At 38.7% G+C, this 23,208-nt stretch overlaps 1 protein-coding gene across 2 annotated transcripts in view; it reads left to right on the top strand.

Annotated features, from left to right (window-relative positions):
- unc5da (unc-5 netrin receptor Da) overlaps positions 1–23,208 on the top strand; it is a 506,379-nt gene that overhangs the window by 372,032 nt on the left and 111,139 nt on the right. The window lies entirely within an intron of this gene.

Consider the following 23,208-nt stretch of genomic DNA (forward strand, 5'->3'; position numbering starts at 1 on the left):
ATGGGAATTGGGGAATTTATTACCTTTTTGGGGGGGAACTGGATTGGGAATTTGGTGCTCAGGGAGGTCATTTGAAATTTTCAGGATTTTTCTTCGAACATTTTAGTGGGGTTGGGATTTTTCCATCATTTCATGGAATTTTGGAGAATTTTGGGAGGAAAAATGTATAGAATTTGTCAAGATTTTAGGGAGAATTTACTTAGATTTTCAGGAATTTGCATGGAATTTTTGGAGAAATTTTTGTTGGAATTTTCAGGCTTCATGAGGAAGTTTCACTGAATGATTTGAGGACTATCTAAAGAGATATTTGGGTACTTATCATTCGATACTTTAAAAATATGTTTAAGAATTTTCAAAGAAATTTTAGGGTTTTTTTTTTATCATGGGATTGTTTGGGTTTTGGAAGGTAAAATTTCTAAGAAAGACAACAAGACTGATATTTTGACTTCTCAGACCATATTTATCCCAAATAAGTTGAAGAAACTAAAGATGCTCTCCAAATAAAGGCTCAGGTCTCAGGAGGTTAAAAAAGAATATTAATAGCTTACTTGCTGATGTAGGAAGAACATTTTAAGGTATTAACAGACTTGCTCAACTAAGTACATCTGACTAAATTAACCTAACCTAGCAAGTGGCAAAAGGGAAGATTTAAGGTAGGCTTTAGCTGCAACACACCAAAACTAACCCTACCCCTAATGGTTGAAGAATCAGTGAAAATGCCTTCTGAGATGCTCCTATGGAAGATAAAGTGCCCTCCAGAATGGACAAAATTTGGTGAATGCATTCTTTAAGGACCAAATTTGACAAGGTGCCCTCTTATTTGCTCTTTGTATTGACAAAATAAATGATATTGCCTTCTTCATGGGGAAAATTTAACCAATGCCCCTCTTGAGGCCTTGTTAGTGGGTATTTTTTTTACAAATTCCCCTTTTTTGTGCCTTTTTTCAGTATCTTTTAATGTTCAAAATTTGTCAATGTGCCCTCTATGTGGAAAAATTTAAAAAAAACTAAGTGGACAATGTGCCTTCTCTGGTGCCTTCTTTGCAGGTTAAATTTGACAAATTCCCTTTTTTGGTGCCCTTTAATTGGTAAAATTTGACTACATGCCGTCTTTTGTTACTTCATTAGTTTTAAAATTTTATAAAATGCCTCCTTGGTAAAAAAAAAAAAAAAGGAAAAAAAGTGCCACAAACTGCAGTTCCTCAAGTTGCCACTAGGGGCTGGTTCCTAAAGGGAGCCTTTCTCCATTAGGCCTCATATTAAAATTCCCGCTTTAACAGTAGAATAAAACATGCCAACAGCCTTGTATCAAAAGCATTTTTAGACTTAATTTCACTGCCCAATTCCAGCTGTCATCAGAGGTGGAATTGTCTTTTATTAATATGATGCTTATCCATGCTAGCTGTTTGCTAAGTGCCACATTAGCTCATTTAAACATTGAACTTAACCTCACTCCCTTGTTAAAGCAATCACCAGATGAAAACGAATGTGATTTGCCGTAATAACAAGCTGACACAGACAGCTTTTCTTCATTTTTGTGATCTTCACAATACTTTTGTACTATTTATATGTTTGGGCTAATTAGCAGGTGTTTGTATTTTTGTGCCTCTCCCTTGGCTTGTTAGCTCATTTACTGTTTCTCACAAAATGATTTATTTGTGGCAGCCAGGCAATGGGAGTCAGGAGTGTTGTTGCCTTTCCCCACAGAGAAAACAGTCATAAGGAACAATTGTTGTTGAGTTGCTGGTACATGTTGTTCAGAACGGGGGAAAAAACACTTTGGTATAAAGTATAATGAAGCCGGAGCTGGTGTTGCAGAGGGAAATATGCCATTTGTTTAGTTTTTCAGGCTCCTTCTGTCCACGTTAGAGTAAGCATCAATATACCAAAAGTAATTTCCATCCATGTGCATCGCTCTGTGCTCTGTTTGCTGCTAAAAGGCTATACAGCTATGACTTATTTAGATGCCATGTATTCATTTCACTCTCACTATCATTCCTCCTCTCCCTCCTCTGGGTGTTTATGTGTATGTGAGTCTGAAAGAGAGAGCCTGTCATAGCCATTTTAATTTTTACTATGAATATAAAATGAGGATCTCACGGACAGTCCTGTGGAGTGCTGTGTGGCTGTGTTTGTGTGTTGTTGCTGCTGGGCTCTGATGTTGTGTGCCTTCATGGGAAGGCTCAGTAGGCAGATATGTCAATATCAAAGCCGGTGTGCCCAAGCATCTGAAGCTTTGCATTTACTTAAAGACACAGTACGCGAACTGAGCGTAAACAAAGTGACAGCCTTAGCGGTAAATTTCAAAGCATGGGACTGGAACCCTGCTATTACTTCCCACATGATTGACAGGTCTTTGCCTTCATTGACTAATAAGTTATTTATGCTAGAAGGCCTCGATCAGAAGCTCAGGTTTTTTGCAGTTAAAGCAAACTGTATGTAAAAGTGGAGGTTACCTGCAGGTCTGACATGTCATGCAAACTTTGGAGTGCTTACATCTGCAGTTTTTCTTATAGACAATGAAAGAGTCAGCTGTAAATACATTCAGAACGTCTTTATGGATATATCCAACAACTGATTTGAGGGTTTTTTGATGCCATCTTGTGGCGGCTGAAGTAGCTGCAGTGGCAGCTGTTGTTTCCTGCTGACTGTGACAGCAGTGTGGGTAGTTGGGATGAGTATTGAAAACCAGTACCAACCAACACATCCAAGACCAACCGGACTGAATTACAACACAGGTACTAATACTTCCTTTCAACGCCCTGCCACCCCAATTGAAAGGCAAGAAATGCATTAGAGAATTTGTGTCAAGTTATACCGGTTTGCTATTCTTATCCTATGTTTGACTGGCACCTTATAAGGATATGTCTGCAAATCAATTATGATACCCAAACAGCTTTTATTCTCCCAATGACTTTTAGAGAAGAACTCAAAAGTAACGGCAGAGATGGAGGCAGAGATATCGCTCATAATCTGATGTGTTTAGATAATTTACATGGAGTAGAAATGAACATTGAGCATGGATTCAGCGAAAAACCTAAGCAACTTAGCAAGTTACAGCAATGACCAAATAACTGTTCTGGAAAAATTTCAGAATAAAGGCATCATGTGAAAACAAAGGTAGTCTCACCACAGAAACAAACTGATTGGGCTTTTACTTTGAAAAACAAATCAGAAGAGATCTGTTCCTGTTGTGTCATCCTGAAATGAATTGACAACTAGGATGTAAAGTTGTGCAGAGTGACCTGACTGCAGTGCTGACAACGCTTCTCTTCAGGTTATGAGCGGACACTCATCAGCTTCAGACAGAACTACATTCGCGCCTTCCATCCTATTCAAGTGGCAACTGGACTGGTTCCAAGTTCTTCAAGACATTTTGCCTCTTCTCCAAAAGCCTTCTTCAGTTCTTCGCTCTTACACACCTACCCATTCACTAACTGATGGAGAACTGGAGCTATGGGGGTTAAGTGTATGCCCAAGGACACACTGGCATGTGACTGTAGGAGTTGGGAATCTGACCTTCAGATTGGGAAATAACCGACTCTACCAACTGAGCCATAGTCACCCCCAGAGTCTTGTGAGGCCTGGATGTTGACTAATAGCCAGAGGCCCCAACTGGACTCCTTTGTGACAGCTTCTCTGTGCTGCATCTTTGGGTATCATTGGCAAGACTGTGTGTCTAATGCTAGCATGCTCAAGAGAACGGGAATGAGAAAAGTCAGCTGCCTGATATGGTAACAACATGTCCTTTTATGGGCACCTGGCTCGCTTTCCTGGGCCTGATCCAGCTCAACACACTGAGCCCAGGACCCAGTGGGTCTGGAAGTCAACATAGGCTGCTAACAGTTCTGTATTGAACTCCCTGAAGCACTCAGTGGGGACTCGCAGTGCCAGGATGCGGTCTTCTGTAGACCACATTCAGTGCAGTCTAGCATATGGAAAGGTTATGCAACATAGGAAGGATAGCACATACATATCACCATAAATAATACTGCACATGTGATCTGTAAATTATGCATCTGTCAACTCCAACTCCTCCATCTCTTTATTTCGATGGGAAACACCCAGATAGGAATATCAAAGATGCAAACTCAGAGCTCTAAATGGTTGCCTGAATATCAGTCTTCCTATCACAGCAGTTACATCCCATTTTTATACGCTGTCAATGAGAGAGATGCTTCTTTTTCAAGTTGTTTGTTTTCCATTTTAGTAAGCAGAAAGTTCTCCACTTTGAGATGAAAAGTGCCTCGAATCACTACTGTGTTTTTGTTTCATTCCTCAATACATTAAAAAACAGAGATGTGTGGGTTTATTTCCAAGTGTAGGCAAGGCAGTGGTTAAACAGCAGCAATAAAAAGCAGCTCCTTTTTTGTAGTCATCAATTCAGAATCAGAGAGTTGCACTTCCTAGTCAGATTCAGAGCAGTAAGATTATTTTATTTATACAGTGAGTCTTTTTTATAAGCCTGGCTCTTATCCAGCACACTGGATTTGCAATGAAATTATGATGAGGCTGAAGAGCTGCTTGTGAACTTTGTTTCAAATGGAATATATTTCTCAAATCTCAATTATTCATGCCCAAAATAATGAACAACCAAGGTTAAAAAAGGGAGCTCATTTTAGGTAGTATTTATTCATCATCTAACCCACAGAAGAATAAGAATCTTAACCAGGATTGTGTAGGAGTGCTTTGGTCAGACTTGATCGACAGTGACCCAACAACCCACACGTATTCTTCACTCTGCTTTTTTTCAACCGAGCTCCGCCCACTTAAACCATCAAAAGAGCTCAGAGGGACAGAGTAGAGAAAACTCTCATGCTAATGAAGTAAAACTTTAATTTTGGCAGGATGTAGTTTATTTATGTAGGATGTAATCAGAAACAGCGAGTGTCTGGTTCACAAACTGGATGTTAACGTCAGATTATTGTGGGATTTTTTTACGCCTCTGCACCATGAATAGCCAGGGCCTGAAGTGTTATTGAATTTGCAGTCCATCTGTACTTCCAAAAACTTCCATACAATCATATGTCTGTGGGTCCGTCTGTCCAAGGCATTTTTGTGAACACAATAACTCAGGAATACTTTTAGGGACTATCTTTAGACTTTGTCCTAATGACTGAACCCAAGCGTGTCCAAATGCAGCCTGGGGGCCAATTTTCATTGACAGTCAGAATAATATCTTGTTTTCCAACTCCCTGATGGGTTATGGCAGCAAAAAGCAGTATCAATAATATTCCAGGGGCAGAGCGGGTGGCAGCTATAGGGCCAAACAGGGCCCCCTGAATCTGATTTGCACCCCCAAAAACCTGGAAATGATTGTCTTTTCACCTTTTGGCTTGTTTCCTTCATCAGGGCCATCCATTTGCAAGGTTACAAACGTCTACTCTGACTGTAGAATGAACTGGCAAAGTTTGGAGGCCAAATGCCAAGTTCATTGGGTCTCAAGTTCTTTTGCTTCTGGTGAGCACATTATCTCATTTTCTTCAAGGTTTGCACAACTCTTCTTCAAGGATGCAATTTGGTAACTTAGGGTGCTTTCACATTAGGCCCAGTTGTTTCAAACCACGCCGCGATTCCTCCCACTTTCGCCGCTGGCTTGCTTTCACTTTAGCAACATCGAACCATGCCTGGGCCCACTCGCGTATTTACTCAGTCTGAAACAGCAGGTGGTGGTTTTCACGTAGCACGTACAGCTCAGAGGATTAAATGGGCTCGCACTGCGCAGATACAGTGGTTTTTGAGGTGACAGGAGATTTTTATTGCCTTTGCATCTCTTCTCACTGACTCCAACTAGTGTTCATCTGTAAGGTGAGACACAACATACTGTTTATTGACTGGATTCTGATGATTTCCACCCTTTCTAGAGGAAAAATGTTAACAAACTGCCACGCTGTGGAAAGAAGTTTACTTTATACACTGACATCATGAAGCTGATACGATGCTCTGTCCCATATCCGGGTGTGGTTGCATTCACATCTCATCCGAACCGTGCCAGAGTCCACTTCCCCAAGTGGGCCTGGGCACGGTTCATTTGCATTCACACTACCAAAACGAACCGGACTTTGGGCTCAAGTGCACTCAGATCCGCGACTGCCCCTAATGTGAAAGCACCCTTAGCAATGGTAAACACCAGTGAGAAGATCTTTGAAACTGAGATTTTGGATGCTGCAGAAAAGGATGACACAGGCCCTAACCTCTAAATTCCACATACTCTGTCTGCACAGCCATCCACAGACAAAGCGCACTCTGTAGCAAATTGCTCTCTCTCTAGTCTGTGTTTGCAGTTCCACTGCATGCACCATTTCTGGCACGTCCCATAAGCACCACCCTATTCTGCTCCACATGAGATATGCGCCAGGTGTTTAATATCTGTGTTCATTAATAATAGCAGCCTACAGCCAGAGAGCTAATGATGTTACACAGGAGGTGGTTAAAACACTAGTCTATGTGTCTAGAATAGACTCTAGAAAATACTGCATGGAGCCTGGCTGTTGTCACAGTCGATTACTAACCCCCAATATCCTCATACAGCATATGCGCTGTGATCCGCAGAGCAAATTGCTCAAATCACTCCCTCTCTAGTCAATCAGAGCAGTTCCTCTTTCCATGCTCCGGTGCGACACTGGCACATCCATGAAGCGCCACTCTGCTGCACTTCACTGGAGATACACTGCAGGTCTATTTTCAGCGCCGTCTGCTGCCAAACTGCGTCAATACCCATCAATCAGAAAGCTCCAAACAGAAAGTCAAAAGCATAGAGCAGGGGTCATCAACTACATTTTGATGTACAAGGGCCAGCTTATGTCTATGCAGACACAGTGAAGGCCAGTGTTAATGTCCCCCATCTCCTGGTGTAAAATAGTAACATTAGGCACCATATTTGCAGCTAGAGCCTGTTTAATTCAGCAGTGTTGCTTGTCGCAATTTTGTGACTTTCGTGCTTAAAGGGTTACATTAACTAAATAAAACAAACATTCTGTCTAAATAATTGTATTTTCTTTTAAATGTACCTCATTTTTAGCTTTTAGCAGTGAACTCAGTCCCTATTCACACAGTTAAATCCCTACACTACAGCAAGCCACAAGGGGGCGATTGAGATATTTACACCACACATTTCTGGGGCGACCATGTTTGATGTGAATATGCTGCGTCCTCATTGGTGAAAAACACATGAAGGAAAAATATATATTGTTTTAATTCTCAGGCAGTGAATATTAGTGAATATCAGTTATTTCATATCAGCCAGTAAACAGAAAAAGTAATTGAGATGGGCCTTATCCCCAAAGTTCACATACTCTTGCACAGAGCACTTTCTAGTCTACCTTTGCAAATCCACTTCATATGCTCCTGTTTGTCTCTGGCACATCACAGAAATGCTGGTCCGCTCCAGGTATGCACCAGGACTATTTTTTGGTTGAGGCCGCAGCCAAACCACGTCAGAGCAGATCAATCCAGACAGTAATTTTATCAACATTATGTCTCATCCTGTGGCAGAAGCTACAGGTTACCTGTCGGTCAGTGGGTCACAGAGCTGCGATAAAATCATGGAATAAAATTAAAATGAACGGCAGATCAACCCCAGAAAGGCGAAATAAACTGCTGTTTACATTATAGAAATTACCCTAAAAGTTGATCTAAGTTCAAATGAGACTGTGCATGTTATTAATGTTTAATTCCTAAAGTCGAGAAATAAACAAGCAGGATAATTCTGCAGCATAGACCTGTCCCATTATATGAATGTCCATCCATGGCATACAATTGTCCCCATTTTTTCATCTATATTATAAGATTCCACATTTTTCCCCTTAAATTTATATCAGAAGTCAGCACTTTCTAGGATATGTGTCTCAGATTACACATGTGCTAGACATTTGTTTTCCTCCTGGATGCATTTCAGGTCCATTTTTAGTGTAATTTCATCCAGATAAGAGATAATCTAGACTGCTGCTTTAAGGCTCCTCTGAGATGACCGCTCTCTCCATCCAGAGAAGCTATAATGCACGTGAAACTTTGTCTATTTTCAGTGAATGTGTGTGTGATGAATGATTCAGCTCACACAAATGGAGCATCGGTGTACCACGAGGCTCCCCCATGCATTGTGGTCATCAAATAGGCAACTCCTCATGCATTCATTAATGGGACTCGGGCTAACAAAGAGAATGGTAATAGTAAATAATGCAGGAACAAATCCGGCTCCCTCCACGGTGACTTTCATCAGAGAAAAACATAAAACACTCAAATGGAGAGTTTTGGACGAGGCCCCACTTTTCTATCTCCATCACCATAGATTTTACTGAAATGTGAGGGCTTTTATTTTGAAACCACCGCTGTGAAATTTGGCTCAGAGAAGAGTTGAGTTTGAGCCGTAGGAATCGAGGTCAGCGTTCAGTGTGATCTGTTGAACTCTGTTTGTATTCTCAGGCATATTTATTTTAGTCATTACATTTATTCGAATCATTTCTGCAATTTTCAACGCGCCTTGATGGAAATTAATAGTTCCCTTGTTGAAGAAACGCACTTGACAAGATGCAAATGAAACCACTTCTAACTTTGCACGCTGTTTTTAAGACATAAATGCCGCGCGGCCGACTTTACAGCTCGAAATCCCCTTATGTCGCTGCTCTCTTCATGTTCTCAGAGGCAACATTAACTGTGAGAGAGGGAAGAACTTTATCCGCGTCTCGCTGTGACTAAGCCACCCGGGAGTTTACTCGGCTGCTGTGTGGGATGTTAATGAAAGTGAGAGAATGCCGTATTATCTGTCCCAGCAGTGATAGAGGCAATAATCTGAGCACGCTGTAAGACCCTCCACACAGGGGGTATCATAGTAAAACAGCTTAGGTTTATTGGTGACAAGAGTCAAGATGGCCAAATCTCTATACTCTGTTCCCCTTTATATAGACAAGGAGCCCTTTATAATACATATTATATTATGTTTACTTTATGTTGAAGCTATGGCTTTAATGGCTTTGATTCCAGCATGATCATCTCATGGTAATACTTCAGACAGTAAAAATTTATTATATGTAGAGATGCCCTGATCATATTATTATAGAGTGAGATGAACAGTGTTAGTATGTTTACTTTATGTTGAAGCTGTGGCTTTCATGGCTTTGATTCCAAGATGATAATCACCCCATATTTTTTCAGAGATGTAAACATTTATTGTGTGTAGAGATGTCATGATCACATTTTTATAGTGCAAGCTAGGCTAATGTTTATGCTAAACCATATATGCTTTTAATATGTTTACTTTATGTTGAAGCTATGACTTTATGGCTTTGATTCCAGGATGATAATCTCATGGTAATACTTCAGATAGTAAAAATTTATTTTATGTAGAGATGCCCTGATCATATTTTTATATAGTGAGATGAACAGTCTTATATGTTTACTTTATGTTGTAGCTGTGGCTTTCATGGCTTTAATTCCAGGATGATAATCACCCTGTATTTCTTTAAACAGATAGTAAAAATGTATTTATGTAGAGATGTCACGATCACATTTTTAAAGAGTTATGTAGGCCAGTCCTAATGCTTTTCATGTATGCTTTTATATGGTTACTTTATGTTGAAGCTATGGCTATAATGGCCTTGATTCCAGGATGATAATCACCCTGTATTTCTTCAAACAGAAAATAAAGTCTATTACATGAGGAGATGTACTGATAACGTTTTTATAGAGCCATACAGAGCAGTTCAAATGCTTATAAGATATGCCTATGTTTTACTATATGTTGAGGTTATGAATTTAATAGCTATGATTTCAACATAATGAATCTTTTTTTGTAGCAGAGAGTAAAAGTCTATTTCATGTAGAGATGTACTGATCACATTTTTATAGAGCCAAATAGACCAGTAAAAATGCTTAAATATGTTGATATGTTTTACTAACAAATTAGGCTATGACTTTAATGGCTTTGATTCTCATATTGTAATTACATGGTAATTCTTCAGATGGTAAAAAATTCTTATATGTAGAGATGCCCCAGTAATGTTTTTATAGAGTGACATAGACCACTACTAATGCTTATGATAGCTGCTTTTAATATGTTGTTGAAGCTGAAACTTTAATGGCTTGATTCCAGCATGATAATCTCATGGTATTTCTTCAAACAGAGAATTCATTGTATGTAGAGATGTCCCTATCACATTTTTATACAGTGAGATGGACCTGTACTAATGCTTGAAATGTATATAAATAATGTGTTTATTTTATGATGAAGCTGTGGTTTTGATGGCTTTTATTCCAGCATGATAATCATCATATATTTCTTCAAACAGATAGTAAACATTTATTGTATGTAGAGATGTCACAATCACATTTTTATAGACTGAGATAGGCTAATGTAAATGCTAATCATATATGCTTTTATTATGTTTACTTTATGTTGAAGCTATGGCTTTGATGGCTTGATTCCAGCATGGAAATCACACGGTATTTCTTCAAACAGATTTCTTCAAAAATCTATTACATGTAGAGATATACTGATAATGTTTTTTTATGTTGAGATAGATCAGTACTATTGCTTATAATATATGCTAATAATGTGTTTTACTTAACATTTAGGCTATGACTTTAATGGCTTGATTCCAGCATGATGATCACATGGTAGCTTCAAACCGAGAATTCCTAGTTTGTAGAGATGTCCCGTTCACATTTTATCTTTTTATGTTTATAAATAATATGTTTTACGTAATGTTGAAGTTATGATTTTAATTGCTTTAAAAACCAGCATGATAATCACATGGTATTTCTTTAAACAAACTGCAGAAATTCATTATAAAAAGTGATGCCCTGATTAGTTTTTTAGAGATTGAGCTAGGCCAGTACCAATGCTTGCAACATAATGTTGCTGTCTACAGAGTGAGATAGGCCAGTACTGCTGCCTAGACTTTATACTTGTATGTTAATGTTATGCCAAAGCCATGACTTCAATGGCTCTGATTCCACCATGATAATGTTATGTTGCTTTGTTTTGTATGATAAATGGCTTTCATGCTGCCAGCTTCAATGCAGATTATTCACATGGAACTTATATTTTCAACGGCAATATTTAGAAGATATTACGATACTCTCTCAATTGGGTAAGCATGGCTGACCACAGCAGCAGAGCAGTTAACAGAGTTGTTTTAGGCCAAAAATCAAACATGCTTTGTTTAGTTATAATCTGATCTGCAGTTCTAATGTGCTTGATGTTTGGAAAATCTCTGATTTTTTTCATTTGAAAATATTTAAGAGAAAATGTTGACATCTATGGTGTATTATGCCAAAGAAGCAAAATTATTGTAAACATCAGTATCAGCCCTGGTTTTCACAATCGGTGCATCTCCATCTCAGATTGACAGTGCTTCTCTCAGCTGCAGACACCAAAGTATTAACCACAGGAGATCAGATGGTGGCTTCAAGCAGTAATTCTTATCTTTTAACTGCTCATTTTAACGGAAACTAGTTTGCCATTATAGGTTCCTAATCAACCGGGGCATCTCTAGCTTCCATATAATTAAAACGTATTTGCCCACTTCCTGATTTCTTTATGTTTGGCATATTTGTCACACTTAAATGTTTCAGCTAAATTTTAATAATAGACCAAAATAACCTCAGTTATTTATTTAAATATATTTATTTAATATATAAAGGCAAGAGAGCCATCCAAACCTACCTGGCCCTATGTGAAAAAGTCATTGCCCCCTAAACCTATTATCTGGTTGTGCTGCGGAGGAATTTTGGCCCACTCTTCTTTGCAGAATTGTTTGAAATCAGCCACATCGAAGTTTCTTTGAGCATAAAAGGCCTTTTTAGTTCACAGCATAGTATCTCAGTCAGACTTAAGTCTGGGCTTTGACTTGGCCACTACAAAACCGTCTCTCTTTTTTTTTTTTTTTTCCCAAGCCATTCGGGTGGACTTGCTGGTGTGTTTCAGATCATTATCCTGCTGCAAAACCCAAGTGTGCTTGAACTTGAGGTCGGGAAATGATAGCCTGATATTCTCCTTCAGGATTTTCTGGTAGAGAGCAGAATTCACAATTCCATCAATTATGACAAGTGGTTCTGCTGGTTTGCCATTTTTCCCTCAGTTTCTTACTAATAGTTGGCACATAAGCACTGGCCTTAAGTGAATCAACTGAGGCCAGCAGGTCTTTAGATGCTGTTCTGCGTTTTTTTTTTTTTTTTTTACCTCCTGGATTAGTCGTCGATGTACCCTTGGAGTCCTTTAGATAGGCCGGCACCAATGTTCCAGGTTTTCCCCATTTGTGGATAATGGTTCTCAGTGGGTCACTGGAGTCCCAAAGCCTTTGAAATTACTCTGTAGACAGACAGGTTCCATTTGAGGGGATTCAGCAGGTCCGGCAGTAATCAGGCCACAGTGGGGTCATGATTTCACAAGGGGGCACTTACTTTTCCACAGAGGACTAGGTAGGTTTAGATGGCTGCAAACCATATTTTGTATTTACTCAACATTTGTTTGATTATCTGAAACATTTAAGTGTGGCAAATATGCAGGCACTTAAGAAATCAGAAATACCTCTTAACAGCACTGTAATCTTTCATGCATTTTGCCATATCTTGGGTGGTATAAAGCCATTTTTGATATGCAGATTGCCCTCCAACAGCTGACTCAGATCAAAACTCTAATTTGTGCGTTATTTGGACCTGCACCGCCTCATTAGCCTGCTTATTTATTTTTCATAACACTGTAAAATATGCATGAAAGTAGCAGCTGATAGCCATAGTATTTTGCAGCTTGTGACCCAAAAGTAAGGCCAACTAAAATGTCAGTTTGACTTAAAAACAATACATGCTCAAATCAAGCTCACAGGGGTAAAGATGATGGACATAATAATGACTCTTTAATGAAAGGAGCTCGAAGAAAACAATTAACGCGCCATCAGAACAATCAGGAGACCTCCATTTCTGTGACATAACTGTCAGTGAAAATTACACTTTTCTATTTCTTAGAGATGATATTGTGTTCTCACGAAGCTCAGCTGTCATTGTGAGGTATTATTTTGGAAAATATCTACTAATGACTTATTAAGCACCGTAGCTGTATCCCAACCAATTACTACAGAGACAGCTCCAAGCTTTGAATCCTCATGAAAACACATAAAAACTGGCGTTGTGGATTTAAGCTGCTCTAATCGTGGCACTGGAACAAATAGCTGTTGAGTGTTGCCAGCTTTAAAATACTTTGGGGGGAAACAGGGACTGGCTTTGAAAGGTTATAAGTTTAGAGGTGTAGAGGGGGGAAAGAGCACTGCAACTTTATAAAAAAAACTGTTTTACAATCATTATCCCCACATTAAGCAACCAAGTATTCTCCACCAAGCGTAATTAATCATCAAGCCTCTCATCCAAAGTCATTTGAAGTACTTAAAATGTAATTATTCAGCGATGAACACAACATTTCCAGAGATGGTGTGGAGATAAAAACCAAGGACACAAACAAGGGGTTTAGCCACCCCCGCCTTGGAGAATATGCTGCTGTCAGAATTGGAGGGCTCATTTGTTTAATGTGATTTCATGAGTTGTGAAGAGAAAAGGCCATACATGACTGAGAGACGAGAGGAAGTGAGAGGAGGATGGCGCCTGTTAATGAAAATCAACCTTAATTGAATCAGATGGAACAAAACCTACTGCGATGCTCTGTAATCGTCTTTGTGTCGCTTTCACTTCCCATTTAAATGATTGGTAATGCAGGTCATTACATTTGCTTTCAGAATAATGGAGTGTTGGAGGGGAATTGGATTGACTTAATACTTTTTTTAAAGTTATACCTCTCTGCGAGGAAAAAAAAACCACAGATTGCTCCAGGCCTGTTGGCTCTCTCATCTCGAACTCTTCAAACAGCTCCGAGCTATCAAAAAACCAACCCCAGCTGCAGGGTTCACGGACCCCCTGCAGACCATTTGATGCTGCGTGCTGTATATCACGAGCTGATATGATTTGCTCTCTCACCTCTCGTTGAAAATGAAGATGTTACTCAACGAGAAGAAAGTTGCAGTGAAAACTTTTAGAAGGATAAAGCTCGGTTTCTGTGTCGGGTCAAAAAGTATTACACTCATAGCCTGTTAGAGGATGAAAGATACAAGAAGTCATGATCTTTAATGATGTAAAAACCTGAAATACTTTCAGAAAATCAAGTTTATTCTGCCCTGTGCTGATAATTCTTTTAAATACTGGAGCACAATTACCTCCAATGCGCAACAGATGGTAAAATGAATTGCTACTGCTAGCACAAGTGTTTTTAAATTATTTGTAGTAAGACTTTTTTGCATGTACAGGGAACGTTTTATCTCAAATGACTGTATTCGAATCAGGGAAAACTGCACCAGAACATAAAGATGCTATTTGCCGTGCTGCACAATAATGTTGCATATCAACCCCTTAACATGTACTAGGTGAATTAGGAGGGTTTTTTTATTATTATTTTGAAGCAAATCTCTTTCTAGTGACGCAAAAATTGCAATAATTCAAAAAACAATCAAATACATTTTGTTTTGTTAAGAGCATCCCCTGCAAATACTGGAGTGCAATTACCGCCAACTTTCTACAGATGGTAAAATTAACTGCTTGTACCAGTGTTTATAAATTGGAAGTATTTACCATCATGCTTATTTGCATGTACGGGGAACATTTTATCTCAAATGACTGCATTTCAATCTGGTAAAACTGCACCAGACAACAAGGATGCTATGTTGTGCTGAGAAGTAATAGTATATATTAACCCTTTATATGTAGCCTACTTTGTGAATTGGGCGGTTTGTTTGTCCTGAAACATTAATCATAGTCTCTAGTAATGTAAAAATAAATTACAAAATTTAAAAAATCTGATCATTTTATTTTGTGAAGAGCGTCACGTGTAACTACTGGAGCACAATTACCGCCAACTCTCAACAGATGTTAAAATTAACTTCAACTGCCAGAACAAGTGTTGATGAGTTTGAAGTGTTTTCATGAAGGCTGATTTGCATGTAAAGGGCAAGTCTCTATTCTATAATCTGGTAAAACTGCACCAGAGCACAGGGATGTAGTTGGCTGTGCTGCACAGTTATGGTGCATATTAACCTTTATCATGTACCTGGTGAAACAGAGTAGGTGTTTTTGTCCTGTCAAGCAAATCATGGCATACAATGATGTAAAAAGATTGCAATGATTTAAATAAAGGTTATTCATTTTGTTTTGTTAAGAGCATCCCCTGCAAATGCTGGAGCTGCAAATGTTAAAACCAGTGTTTATAAGTTAAAAATAATATTTGCAATGAGGCTTATTTGCATGTAAAAGGCAAGTCTTGCATCAAATGACTGCATCTGAGTATGGCATAACTGCACCAGAATACAGGGATGCTATCTGCAGTGCTGTGCTGTTACTTGGTGAATCACACTGACTGTTTTTGTCTTGAGAAGCAAATCATGGTCTCTGGTGTTGCAAGAAACATATAATAATCCAAAAATTGAATTTATTTTGGTTTATGAGGAGTATCCCCTACAAATACTGGAGCGCAATTACCACCAACTCGCAACAGAGGGCAAAAAAATTAACTATATCTGCTCATGACTTTGAGTAACTTTTTGTGAAGATATGTTTTTGTAATGTAGCCCATTTGCTTCAAAAAAAGTTTTGAAGCAAATGCCTTGAATTGACTTAGTGCTTAAAAATGGCTGCAGATCATTTGAATATTTGCAAACTGCACCATGGTGCAAGGATACTTTTCTGTGCACCGTTATAGGCATGATTAAATTGTAATGTGCACTTTGTGACTAAGGCTTTGTTACCTCCTCCAAGGAGGTTATGTGATCAGCAGGGTTGGTTTGTTTGTTTGTTAGTTAGTTTTTTTGTTAGCAAAATAACTCAAAAAGTTATGGACAGATTTTGATGAAATTTTCAGGAAATGCCAGAAATGGCATAAGGAATAACTGATTAGATTTTGGGAGTGATCCAGATCACCGTCTGGATCCAGGAATTTTTTTAAAGGATTCTGTACTATGGTGAGATAGGGCTAATGGCGGAGGGCTGCGCTCTCCGAGTGCTTTTCTAGTTTTTACATCTAATGAAGTAACAAAAGTGCAGGTTGCATTGGAGCATACAGTCACTATTAGGGATGTAGAACAGGTATTGAGCTATTAATATTCTGTACTCGATGAATTGGACTGACTGTTTTTGTCCTCTAAACTGAAAGCATGATCTTCAATTCTGTAAAAAAAAAAATTGCAATATTAAAAAATAGTGTCCGTCTCATCTGGAACATTCAATTTTCCTCTTTATTATTTTTTTTTTTTTCTCTATGTATAATGTTACTTTATTTTATTTTATTCTATCTATTTTTGGGGGTCATTGGGGCTCATATTAATAAATATGACAGATCCTGCCTTAAATTGACTACACTGTAACCCATAAAGCTAAATCATGGGCTGTAATTATGTTAAAAAAAAAAAAAAAAAAGCAAAAAACTGAAGAATTGAGTTTAAGTTATTTTTGTTCTGTGATGAACATCCATACCTTATAGATACTGTAGTGCAATAACCACTAACTCTCAACAGAGGGAGAAAATCTAACTATACCTGATATGGCTTTTAGAGCTGGTGTTTGTGAATTTTGATGTAAACTTTGCAATAAAACTGATTTGCAAAAATGACTAGTTTTGCCTGAAATTGCTGCATAATGCATCATCTGACTACACCACAGCACAGCACAGAGACAATAAAAGCTGTGCAGCACACTACTGGAAAGTGAGAAAGAATATAAGAAAAGACAACAATCTTTTTCCCATGAGTCAAAATCAGGATTTTGAATAATCTTAAAATTTGCAATTCTAAAAAAATAGATACTAATTCTCATGCAGAAAATTCTTCCTAAACAGAGCAGCGCAATTACTGTCAACTCACAAATTTGATTGTAACACCACTCATTGGAGCTCACTTTGCATAAAAAGGGCAAAATTTGCCTCAAACGACTGCAGACTTAATCACTGGTGTAAACTGCACTGGAGCACAGGAATACTTTTATGTGTGCTGTGCAGATTTTGGCGCTCCTGGACCTCAAAATTCAACAAGCAAGAAAAGTTAAGCAATCCTTACATGATTCAGGCCCTGTTTCTCTGGATTTAAAAGACACAGAAATGAATATTTCTGTGGTTTATCAGCGATAACTATTAGAGACATCTGCTTTTTCTATTGCTGGTTCTCTGATACTGGAACATTTAGATGCATGACATGTAGACATTAAAATGCATGATAGTCAGGTACGTTGGTGTTTTGAGCGGAAAAATTGGCAAACATATGAAAACTTATGGGAACACATCGCTGCAGCTGCTCTGAGAGGAGCTACATTTTGGTATTGATTTTACATTCCCATAATGCTTTTTGGGACTGTTGTCTGTATGGTAGTATTCTTTAGTAAATTACAGCTCCATAAATGAGATAAATGAGAATGATTAGTGGCTCTATGTCTGTTGAACTAAGTTTGTTTGGATTGTAAACACTGCCTCTCCTCTGATTTTTAAAGAGTAGTAACACTTTCAGGTCCAATCCCGTTTACTGGTCAACGCAGCAACCTTGACAGCTCCTAACCCCACCACAGGCTGTCTGCTGTGAGGCCCGTTTGGCTCAGTTAGGTGTGGAGTAGTTCAACGCTGGTCGCTGCTATCTAAGTAGAACAAATTTGCCAATTAAGCAAATCCGTTTCCTGTCCTCCCCAGGCACAAGGCTTATCAGGCTCATTTGAGTCCGTCCTGTCCCTGCCTCCTCATCAGCATGTGCATCTCTCTATCGCTTCCCCCTGAAGGGGAGACTCGAGGACCGACACAGAATGCAAATCACACTCTGGGTTTGTACACTTCCTGCAGCGAACACTGGAAAGGAGTAAAGGAGGGGCTGAGTCAAAGAGATAAATCAAAGCCAAAACATCAGACACAAAAAAAGGAACCAAAGTACAAGACGGTTATTTCATTTTACTTTAGTGCAAGAATTCCCAGAGATAAGGGCCCAAAAAAATGAACACTTGCCACGGAGGACAATTTGCATATTGTGCTTCCAAGATCACAGCGACACTAGAGGGACAATTATGTGGTCAGTTACTGAAGAAGAAATCAACCGAGGCTATGAAACGGTTTAATGAAATTATACCTCTCCACTGCTATTGTCTGCTTTTACTTAGTGTTTTAATATGCCCTTTCCTTAATGAGATGTAATGGTGGTAAGAGCTTTTACTGGAGGACTTTTTTCTAGACGTGGGGAGCCATGTGGGGTTTGAGCCACATTATTATAGCCGATGAGGTCCATGGCACGCCTCTGCACATCCTTAGTTAGTTATTTTATTATAGATACCGCTGTAAATGCTAAGTGGATCTGACAAGATCATAAGAGAAACATTTAAATGTTTAGAGTGTTATTTAAGGGATAAATGGGGTGGCTAGAGGGCAGAGTACAACAGTAAAAGTTTGCAGAATATTTACTCAAGGGGGGCTGGTTACCTTTAAATGGTAAAGCAGCCATACAAAGAGAGTACAGGATTTTTTTTAACTTTATTTCTTTTATTTTATGTGTTGAAATTCTTATTCTGCAAAGATGTCACGCATTAGTCTTGATGCAATTACGGCCCAAAGTTCAGGACTTTTGTGATGAAAATCTGTTTTGTTCTGATGCATTTTTCACAATTTGATTAATAATACAGACAGAAATATTACAAATTAGTCTGATGCATTTTTCACTGTTTGAATAATATCACAGACAGAAAAATTACAAACTAGTCTGATGCATTTTTCTTTCTTTTCTTTCCAAAAATTTGTAGAACTAGCAAAAAAAAAAATCATCAAGCAGCGAGGATGATTTTGCAGACATTTCACTCCTTCAAAAAATGCAAAAGAAAAGAGTTGTGTCTTTCTTGTTTCATGAGACTGCGAGCATAAATTAAGCCGTGTTTCTATCAGGGGGTCTGGTTTGATTCAGTGTGGTTTGGTACGCTTAAACCCAAAGTAGTTTGCGTTTCCACAGACACCCGTGCCCTCACTTGGTGGACGGGCTATAAAGGCGATGAATGTGACGTCACATGCAGCGCGAGTCTGCTGGTCCAGCCACAGTTATAGAAAGTATGAGTGACAGAAATCAGTAGGGAATAAGCATTAAACATCTTTATTTGAAAGTGTTTTTTTTCAATAACTACATCTTAATCATTTTAACCGCAGTCAGTAAAGATCCCCAGCTGGTGGAATACATGTACAGAAACATTTAGCGTCGAAACTGTACGTTAATAAGTTAAAATAGGCTGCAGCCTTACAGACACCTTCAACAACCATAGAGCGATGTTTTCAGAAGTTACTTTAAGTAAGAAGTAGATGAATAACTAGCTACAGAACAGAGAATCAGCTGATATAAAGCTTCGTATTCACATCCACATTCACATCCATCACGGATAGACCAGGCTGATGTGAGCCTTCAGGCTCTGCTTTGTGTTCTTAAAATCAGGTCCAGATTAACATCAGGAAACTTGAGTTGTGGCCAGATATCTATATCTACGGACTAGGGAACGGTTTGGATCTCTGTTGAGTCCAAATATCCCAGATTTAAGCAGATATTAGTCTGTTTTTCTCCCGTTCTCGCTGAGCAGCTGTGTCGCGCACTGACATGACGCCAGTGCAACCTCCTATTGTTGTGTGTGTAGCTCCACCTTTCTGGGACTGATCGGTGAGATTGTACCCCTACAGAGGGGTCCCAAAAAGTGCGACGGTACGGGTCGTTTTTTTGGGACCCTTTCCTTTAACTTTTGTTCTATGGAAACCCAAAAAAATGCATGCCGTTCCACACCAGACTGACCTGGACCGCCTGGTGGAAACGATCTATTAGTGATGGGAATTTCGGCTCTTTTCAGTGATCCGGCTCATTTGTCTTAGCTCAGCAAAAGGAGCTGGCTCTTTTGGCTCCCAAACAGCTCTTCATTCAGGTACCAGTTTTGACCTGCCAATTTTTTATCATTTTTTTAACATATGATTGATATTTGGGCAGGTGTTTTACCCCAACTATGCTCAATTTTTTAAAATTTATGACAATATCATGTCATTTTTCAAAATCTATTGCCCCCCCCAAACACCTTGTGGGTCAGTAATGCTACACCATCAAACATGAGTCCTTAATGCATGGTGTGCCTGTGGTAAAGGATTAAAGATCATCCCTAATGATTTATTAGATAACTCACAGACACACACAATGTATATACAAATGATAATACTACTAATAAAACTAATAATAATAAAAAAAAATATAAAATGGCTTTCTAACAGGATCCGGCTCTTATCGTTCACATAAAAGAGCTGGCTCTTTGAACCGGCTCGTTCATGAACCACCCATCACTAGCATAAATATTAGCCTTAATCTTGACCTTAACCCAACAAGTTGGGTCATAACATTTGTGGTAAAATTTGGCAGAACAGGCAACGCACTCTGAAGAGAAATTTCAGTGATAAAAAGAGAGAGAAAAAGGAGCTGCAGTCACTGCTTTAAACAGTCTCATCCACTTAAAATCAAAGCTGTCCTTGGAATAAGTTTTTTGAGGACAAAAGTTTCAGAGTAAATGTGCAGACATGACTTACAATGTGAGACTGAATTTATTTTAAACATGTGGCTATTTAAGACATGAACTCAGTGTGCCATAATCCCACTCAGTCATTAACCACATGCTGCTTTGTACTTTTAAGCAAGCTGTTATTTAGCTTCCTTAGCAGGGCTCCAGCTGACACTACACAAGTAACGGCAATCTCCAACAGTGATGAATACCACTGCTCCTTTGAAAGTTTTATTGCACTTTAAAAAGCTGTTTTTTCCTTTTCCTGTTGATATTTTCACACTTTTCTATCTGTAGATCTTTTTTCTGTGGTGAAGCTAATGTAGTAACTTTAATCAGCCAGAGGTCCCTTATTTCATAAAATAAAAGCTGGATTTTATCCTAAAGGGAGTAAAGTTCTTTTGATTTAACCCTAGGTGCTTTCAGACGGACATGGTTCTGGTTCTAGCTCCATTCTGGAGTCTCAGAACCTTGGTGCTTTCTGGTGAACCAATCTGCGTTCACACCAGTTCATGCAGAACCAAAGTGGGAGGACGTGATGGGCATGCCTCACCACGTCCAGCTCCACTTTTGCCCGTCTGTCTTGTTGTCCTGGTATTCCTTCTTCAGTTTCTTGAGTTGATTATTTATTTGTTTTTTCGCTCAGGTGAACCCAGCCTTCACCATCTCTCTCCGTAGATTTTGTCTCCTCTGCAGACCACTTTTGCTCCACTTTCCACTCGTCTTCACAACCTAAAATGTGACGCACCCACTGATGATGTCATGATTCCCGAGGAAGAACCAACTATTTTTTGGTTCCACCTGAGAACAAGCTCTTCAGGTTGCAAAACATTTTTTTTTTTTTTTTCCAGTTTCAACACACCAACAAGTTCAAAGCTAGGTTCAGGAACCAGAACCAGCACTGCCAGTCTGAAAGGCCTTTCTAAAGTCTCCTCAGTTTTACATTCTTTTTTAATTCACTTTTTTAAGGTACATGCAAATATCACGATACCAAGGTTTTATATATCATAATTTCTAGGCTAGTCTCAGCTTTATGCATACTGAGGCCCATTTTGGTCCTTGAGCACTGTGTAAGGAGTTATTTTACCCCACATGATCAATTATGAAATCCAATTTTTGAAAATGTTTGAATCTCTTATGAAGACACACTTTCACTCATGTGAATGAACTGTTCTGGTGCTTGAAATAGGTTTACCAAAGTCTTAACTTCAAAAAAGTAGTGGAATATATGAATAAAATAATTGGTAAGCGCAGAAAGCATGTCTAAAATTAAATTTTGTCATTGTGTTTTTTGAGCAGAAATGTTGTCTGTCATTTTATTCTCACCAAAATGAAGCTGTGTCATCTTCATCACTGCTTCTCAGTATTTCTTCCAAGGCTTCTGCAACGTTCAAACACATCCCCATCATTGGAGATCAGCAGGTCTGATTCTTTCCTCTCTCCACCCTTTTGTGCTACTTTTTAACCACTTTTCACCATTTTTACCGCCCATTTTTGCCACTTTTTTTCCTTTCTTAACCAATATTTGCTTAACCTTGCAAAGCAGATGGATACGCCCGTTTCCGTGTTTCTCACTAGCCATCTTGCAAAGCTCCCATCTGAGCCGTTTGGACCCGGTTAGAAAGTCACAGGACCAATCAGCAACAAAGGGCAGTACTTTCGGGCGCGGCGGGGCCAAACAGCAGTGAGTTGTTTTCTTTTCAAAAACGACAAAAGTCATGTCCTGACATGTCTGTAGTCGCCATGGTTTGCGTTATTCCTCAGTAGCTGCGTACGCACACTTGGGTAGCGGCTACATCACGTGTTTTGTTGCTCTGATTGCTCTGATGTGACAGACAGAACGTTCCTCCAATCACACTCCGAGTTTTTTTCAAATCCTCTGCCCTTTCCCAAACGCTTCGTTTCAGATGGATGTGTGATACACATCCGTCTGGCATGTCAGGTTAATATTTGCTGCTTTATCCCTTTTATGCCACTTTTAACCAAATTTTGCCACGTTTTGCTATTTTTAAACCACTTTTCATCAGTTATTTCTGCCAATTTCTGCCACTTTTAACCCTTTTGTGTTACTTCTTAACCACTTTCCACCATTTCTACCACCCATTTTTGCCACTTTTTTTCTTTTCTTAAACAATATTTGCTGCTTTTTCCCTTTTTTTGGCACTTTTAACCAACTGTTGCTACTTTATGCCACTCTCAAACCACTTTTCACCACTTACTTCTGCCCATTTCTGCTACTTTTAACCATTTTTGCCACTTTCTGACCACTTTTTACCATTTTACTGCCATTTTTACTAACCCATATTTGCTGTTTTATCAATTTTTGCCACCCTTAAACCACTTTTCATCACTCATTTCGGCCAACTTTTGTCCTTTTTAATAATAATAATAATAATAATAATATATTTTATTTACAGAGTGCTTTTAAAGTACTCGAAGACACTGTACAAAAAATAATAAAATGCATTGCACAAAAAGCTCAAACAGGACAATATCACATGCAGTCAAAGTGACAAGACAACAACAGAATCAAATATTAAAAGCCATTTTAAAAGTGCTATACAAATAAAGTTATTATTATTATTATTATTATTATTATTATTATTTTAAAAAGGTGAGTTTTGAGCAGTGATTTGAATGTGGATGAGTCCG

This window comes from Cheilinus undulatus, linkage group 17, assembly GCF_018320785.1.
Source record: "Cheilinus undulatus linkage group 17, ASM1832078v1, whole genome shotgun sequence".
Classification (NCBI taxonomy): domain Eukaryota; kingdom Metazoa; phylum Chordata; class Actinopteri; order Labriformes; family Labridae; genus Cheilinus; species Cheilinus undulatus.